General features: G+C 39.4%; 1 pseudogene; it reads right to left on the bottom strand.

Annotated features, from left to right (window-relative positions):
• Positions 1-1,167: 1,167 nt before the first annotated feature.
• Positions 1,168-1,316, bottom strand: LOC122542391 (annotated as a pseudogene).
• Between the last annotated feature and the right edge of the window lie 4,766 nt (positions 1,317-6,082).

Below are 6,082 nucleotides of genomic sequence, written 5' to 3'. Positions count from 1 at the left end.
CAGCAAGATGAATCACTTCACACTTCTCTGCGCTCAACTTCACCCACCATGTGGCTCCCCATTTCACCAGTCTCTACCTTCCCAAAGTCTCCTGATTCACTTCACAAATATAGTCTAAGTGGAATGCTTCGAAATGATGCCCCATACTCAAAAACATTTTTTAAAATGCCATTAACAGATAAAGCATCTCAAACTCGGCAACTTCAGGACTGAATCTCCATTGGATTTTGGAACTCCTCGATTCAGTAAATAGCAGACAAACAAAACCAAATGACATGAATGCTAATGGCCATGTTTCTGCTAGTATTAATTCACTTTTCAAACATTGGATTTATTAACTCTTCCATTTTTCTACAATGTCTCTGCATGAGTACAATCTGTTTACAATTAGTAAAGATCAAACTGAAATATTAAAAATGAAAACCATTTGAACAGTACTATTTAATAATGCTATGTGATCTGACTGACTTGGAATAGGTGGCAAGGTTGCAACTTCACGAAACTTGAAGGTGTTAAGCCAAGCCTGTAGACTTCCATTTGGATGGCCTTAGTAGCTATAAAGCTCAAACCTGTAGCAAAAATAGACATATGCCTTGATCCCAATTTCAATACACAGGTAAATAGTCTAGCTAACCAGATTCCAAAGTCTTTTGTTCTTCCTGAGCGAGTTTAACATTCTTAGTCACATCAGTGATTTCATTCAAATCCTAATCAGTGTCAACAATCTCAACCAGATCTGGTAAAACAATCAGTGTCTTCACTCATAAGGTAAGGGAGGCAGAGTTGCAGGCTCAGCTGGATTTAAAATATGGCTAGGGAGTGAAGGGCTGGGGACACAGCTTCATTGCTGCAAGGAAAATAAAAATCAGAAGTTCAATTCAATGAATAGGGGACACATTGAAGAGAACAATTCCTTTAGAATATACACTAAAGTGTAGCTTTCTCTTCAATGCAGATAACTATTCACCACACTGACACAGCAGCACGCCCACCCACCCCCAACACACACGCAATAAGTAACTTCCTTCACTCACAGGGCTGGTTCAGAAAGAATGAGGTTTGCAATCTCAGCTGGTTTTCAAATCACTGGATTTGAGGTAGTGTACTTGTACAAATAAAAAGTGATCCCAACATTAACTCTGGACATACTTTGTTGCACTCTGGAAGGTAACTGTTTAACAGCATAAATTCTGTGGCTGAATATCCTGCATTTGAGGGATATCACAGGCATCGACACACCCAATGTGACATGGGTTAGTCTCATCCTGGGAGAACCACTTTCACAAACATGGTCTCTCCCCTCACCCTGTCTTTCACTCCTTTGTCAATTTTATATCAACGCAGCCCCTGCCTGTTTAATTCTATGAGTTTCAATTTTGTTCACACATTATGCGGCACTTTGCTATTACTTGACATTCTTGCATAAACTTTGCTTAAAAAAAATCTACAGGAAGCTTCAGGTATAATGGGAAACTGGCCTGCACAACCTTCAGCTTCTTTAAGGATTTTTTTTTCTTAAATTAGCCAGGTTTTCTGTTTACAATCACAACCCATAACCCTTACTAATAGAATCACAGGATCACTACAGAATAGAAGTAGGCCGTTCAGCCCACTGAGGCCACACTGACCCTCCCAGACCCACCCCTTATCCTATCCCAGTAACCCTGCAGTTCTCATAGCAAATTCACCTAGCATGCAGAACCCTGGACTGTGGGAAGAAACCAGAGCACCTGGAAGGAACTCCATGCAGACATGGTGAGAATGTGCAGACCCCACACAGTCAGCCACCTGACTTTAAAAGTCCTTTAAGACGTCTTTAAAGTCCATCCCTTATAGTGGCTTTTATCATTTCACTTAATGTCTCTTTTACGGCTTGGCATCACACTTTGCCTTATAATACTCCTTTTAACAGACTAGAGGTTTGAAGTTAAATCATCTGGGCTCTGTAGATTGGCAGTTGGGCATAAAATTCGATTACCAGTACTAATCATTATCCAGTGAGAACCCTGGAAAGCGTGCAGCTGAGAACACAGAGCTATCATGGCTGTTGCACTCAGGCTAGCAAGAGTTAATTTGATGTAAAGTAAATTTTGGTAGATGTTCTTTGCAGGGGGTGAGGACGAAAACCATGACAATGTTCAAACGTGTTGAATCTACGATGGAAGAGTCAAGAATACTGGAGGAATGTGCTACACTGACTGGAAAGTGGTCCTTTCTTTGGCTTTACTTATAAAGTATATGTTAAATAATCTTAAAGCTTATTAACTGAGTCATATTCTTCCTTCCAACATGTTATCATTGATGATTTGATTATTAAATTCACATCCAAATATTCAGGCACATAATTAACAATGCAGTGGTCGTATCACTATCACTGGACTGAAAAACCCACGCTCCAGTCCTACCTGCTCTGGAGGTATGTAACCACATCTCTGAACAGGCTGATTAGAAAAATAGGTTAAATGAAAAAAATAACAATGCAGTTTTGCAAGTCCAGTGTCACCTTCACCGCTGCCCTTGTTCTCCTGAAGGCTATTGTGTTTCCAACTTACCTTACTGAATTCTAGTGAAAATCCAATTTGCTGTGGGCAGATAGTGTTTTTTGTTAAATGATCTCATCAATGTTATTTTAGGATCCAGTTGAGAGTAATCTGGCCACAGGAAATAAGTTGTTGATGGTCTATGTAAGAGATATTTAACCCCCACTCTCCCACAAAGTTCTTGAAAATACAATAAAGTATTATTTGGTGGCAGTAATGAAAACTTTGGGTAGTTCCAGGATTAGTATTTGAGTGGTCATGAAGCCAGCATGCTATTTACATAATTTTATACAGCCTCAGCTAACAAGCACGTAGTCTGTTACAAGGAAAGGTTAACTGTCTTGCTCAGAAAACCAAAACTGAAGCAACATTAATTATTTTCTGTGATTTTATTATAGAAGCCTGCTCAGTAACTTGGCAGTTTCCCCATTTGCTATGGGGATCTCTGCCTTTTAATGTACCTCATAAATTGGCTGAGATTTGCATCACAACACTCCCTGGTTTAATCCACTCAAGATCATGGTAGATAAAGCTTGTTTCATGGCTGCTTATCGAGTTTAGAATGGACAAAGCTGCTTTAGCTGGGATTGTGCAAATCAGATCAGTAACCAGCTTTCTGACATTATGTAACTACTTCCTGACATACATGCCTTTGCTTTACCATAAATCTTGAATCTGTAATTGTACTTTTTCAGTATGTGAAATACTAACATATTACAATTTAATATATGCCAAACGGCACATATATTAGCTGTTGCTCACAAAGACTAGTGTCTGAAGTGCAATTGTGGTAGTTTGTGCACACTAATTCAGAGTTCTAAGGGCTTCCGACATGTTGATTGAGGAGTGGTGAGTATTAGAGGGAGTGAACGCCCTTAATTCAACAGAAGATATAAATAAATATGCCACTTGTCTTACTGGTTACAGCACCACAGCCTAGAATTTACAATAGCCCAGTGACAATAAAAATATAACTCCTCAAAAATAGTGTCAAGTGCTCAGAGTGCTTCAACATACATCTTTTCACGAGTGCTTGCCAGCTGCCTCTGGTGTACAATGAACAAGGTAATGTAACATTTTAGTTTCCATTACACAGTCTCACAACATGGAAACAGAGCCTTTGCTCCAACTAGACCATGCCAACCATGTTGCCTGACAACTTGGAAATATCTTTACCCAGTTATCTGTTTAGTTGTCAAGTGATTTCTGACATGCTCATAAATAGGATAGAATTCAGTCATTTTACCTCCAGCTTCTCCCTTTCACTCGTACAACAATTTTAATTCTTCACTATGATGCAACATGCTGTTTTAATTTGCAGATATATGGTGCTTACTGGAGATTGGAATTGTCAAGTGGCTTATTTAATTGAAAATTTTCCTTGAACTTGTGTACCAATAATTTACTCAAGATTACATAATATCAAAAATACTTTCTGGCTATCTGCTGCCAACAAGTGAAAATTATGGAACCAACAGCATTAGGATTTCAGTCAGTTGTGCCTTCAGCCATCGAGCACCTAAACTCTGGAATTCCATCCCAAAACTTCCCACCTCACCCTTTCTTTAAAAGGCAACTATTTTAATGCAGATTATGGCAGCCCTCTTAACACTTCCTTTGACTTAGTGACAATGTTTGTCTGATTACATTTCTGAGAATATTTTTGTACATTAAAAGGTACCTTATAAATGCAAGCTATTGTTGTACATAAGCCTATCTTTACAACTTGGTCTGCCTGGAGTACTTTGAACTGGATTGAAGCACTTGTGATTAGGCACATTTAAAGTGATAAGCTAAGAACTTTCTACAAGAAGGTACAGGAAGGATGTTTTTGATGACTGGGTCACAGAATAAGGATAATGGATAGCCATGATCATATCAATGGGCAGAGCAGGCTTGAAAGGCCTAGTGGCCTACTCCTATATTCTGTTTCTATTAAATGCCCTTGTTGACATTGTCAGTTTGATTTGGATAGAGACAGAGACATAAAGCATGGAAACAGCCTCTTCAGCCCAACGTGTCCTTGTGGACCAGGTTTCCTAAACTGAACTGGTCCTATTTGCCTGCATTTGGCCCATATCCCCCAAACATACTTATCCAAATGTCTTTTAAATGTTGTAATTATATTCACTTCTATCACGTCCTTTGGCAGCTCATTTCATTTACACACCACTGTGTTGAAAAAGTTGCTCCTCAGAGCCCTTTTAAAATCTCTTCCCTCTCATCTTAAACCTCTGCACTCTAGTTTTTAACTCCCTACCCTGGGGAGAAAAAATCTTGGCTATTCAGCTTTCTATGCCCTTGTGATTTTATAAATCTCTATAAGGTCACTCACTCCTCAGCCTCCTACCCTTCAGGGGAAAAAAAAAGTCCCACCCTTTCCCAGTTTCTCCTTATAACTCAAACCTTCCAGTTTCAGGAACATCCTTGCAAATCTTTTTTGCAGCCTTACCAGTATAACAACATCCTTCCTATAACAGGACATCCAGAATTTTACACAGTACTGCAAATGTGGCCTTACCAATGACTTGTACAGCTGTAACATAATGTCACAACTCCGATACTAAATGATCTGACTGATGAAGGAAAGCATGCCAAACACCTTCTTCGCCACCCTGTCTACCTGTGACACCACTTTCAAGGAACTATACATCTGCACCCCGAGGGCGGTGTCAGAAAACTCCCCAGGGCCCTACCATTTACTGTGTAAGTTCTACCCTAGTTTGTCTTAAATAAGATGTTGCAATTTTTGAAATCTAAATTAAAATTCACCTGCCATTCCTTGACTCACAGGCCCAATTGATCAAGATCCCACTGCACTCTTAGGTAACTTTGTTCACTGTCCACTATGGTATTAATTTTGGTGTCATCTGTAAACTTACTAACCATGCCTCCTATATTCTCATAGATGGTTGCACATTAGAGTCAGAGGGTCAACACAAACTTTTATTCCAGGAGTTATCACATCACCTATATTAACAGTGTAGAAGAGAACAAATGGGAAGAGGAGTTAGCCATTCAGCCCCTCATGCCTGTTCCACCATTCAAGACAATCACTGTAAATTAGTTTATTTGCCTTGGTTCCCTCAATACCTTTACCAAATAAATATCAATCAACAGGGAGCCTGTATCAGATACGCTATAGTTTACCCACACATTAAACCAAGACCGTATTTTGTTAAATCATTGGCTCGACATTGAAGAGCACATGGTGTTATAAGACCAAGAGGATTCCCCCAAAACCTTAATAAATATTCTCCTCTCAACCAGCCAATCTGATTCAAAAGAGATTGACTGGCTATTTTCCTCTGATGTTTGAGGTCTTGCACACAAATATCTGTACATTAGCCACCACAAATAGAAGTACACACTGTACCTAACATGCTTTACATTAGAGTTGATAAAAAGTGGAACTGGAAAGGCACAGCAGGCCAGGCAGCATCGGAGGAGCAGGAAAGTCAACTTTTCAGGTCAGGACACTTCAGGATTTACATCAGATTCAGAAACTCAAGACAGGAGCATATAAATTAAAGCTTTATCTT

The sequence above is a fragment of the Chiloscyllium plagiosum genome, chromosome 39 (genome assembly GCF_004010195.1).
Source record: "Chiloscyllium plagiosum isolate BGI_BamShark_2017 chromosome 39, ASM401019v2, whole genome shotgun sequence".
NCBI classification, from domain to species: domain Eukaryota; kingdom Metazoa; phylum Chordata; class Chondrichthyes; order Orectolobiformes; family Hemiscylliidae; genus Chiloscyllium; species Chiloscyllium plagiosum.
Note: the sequence above shows the minus strand (reverse complement) of the source record. Positions and strands in the feature narration are given on the sequence as shown.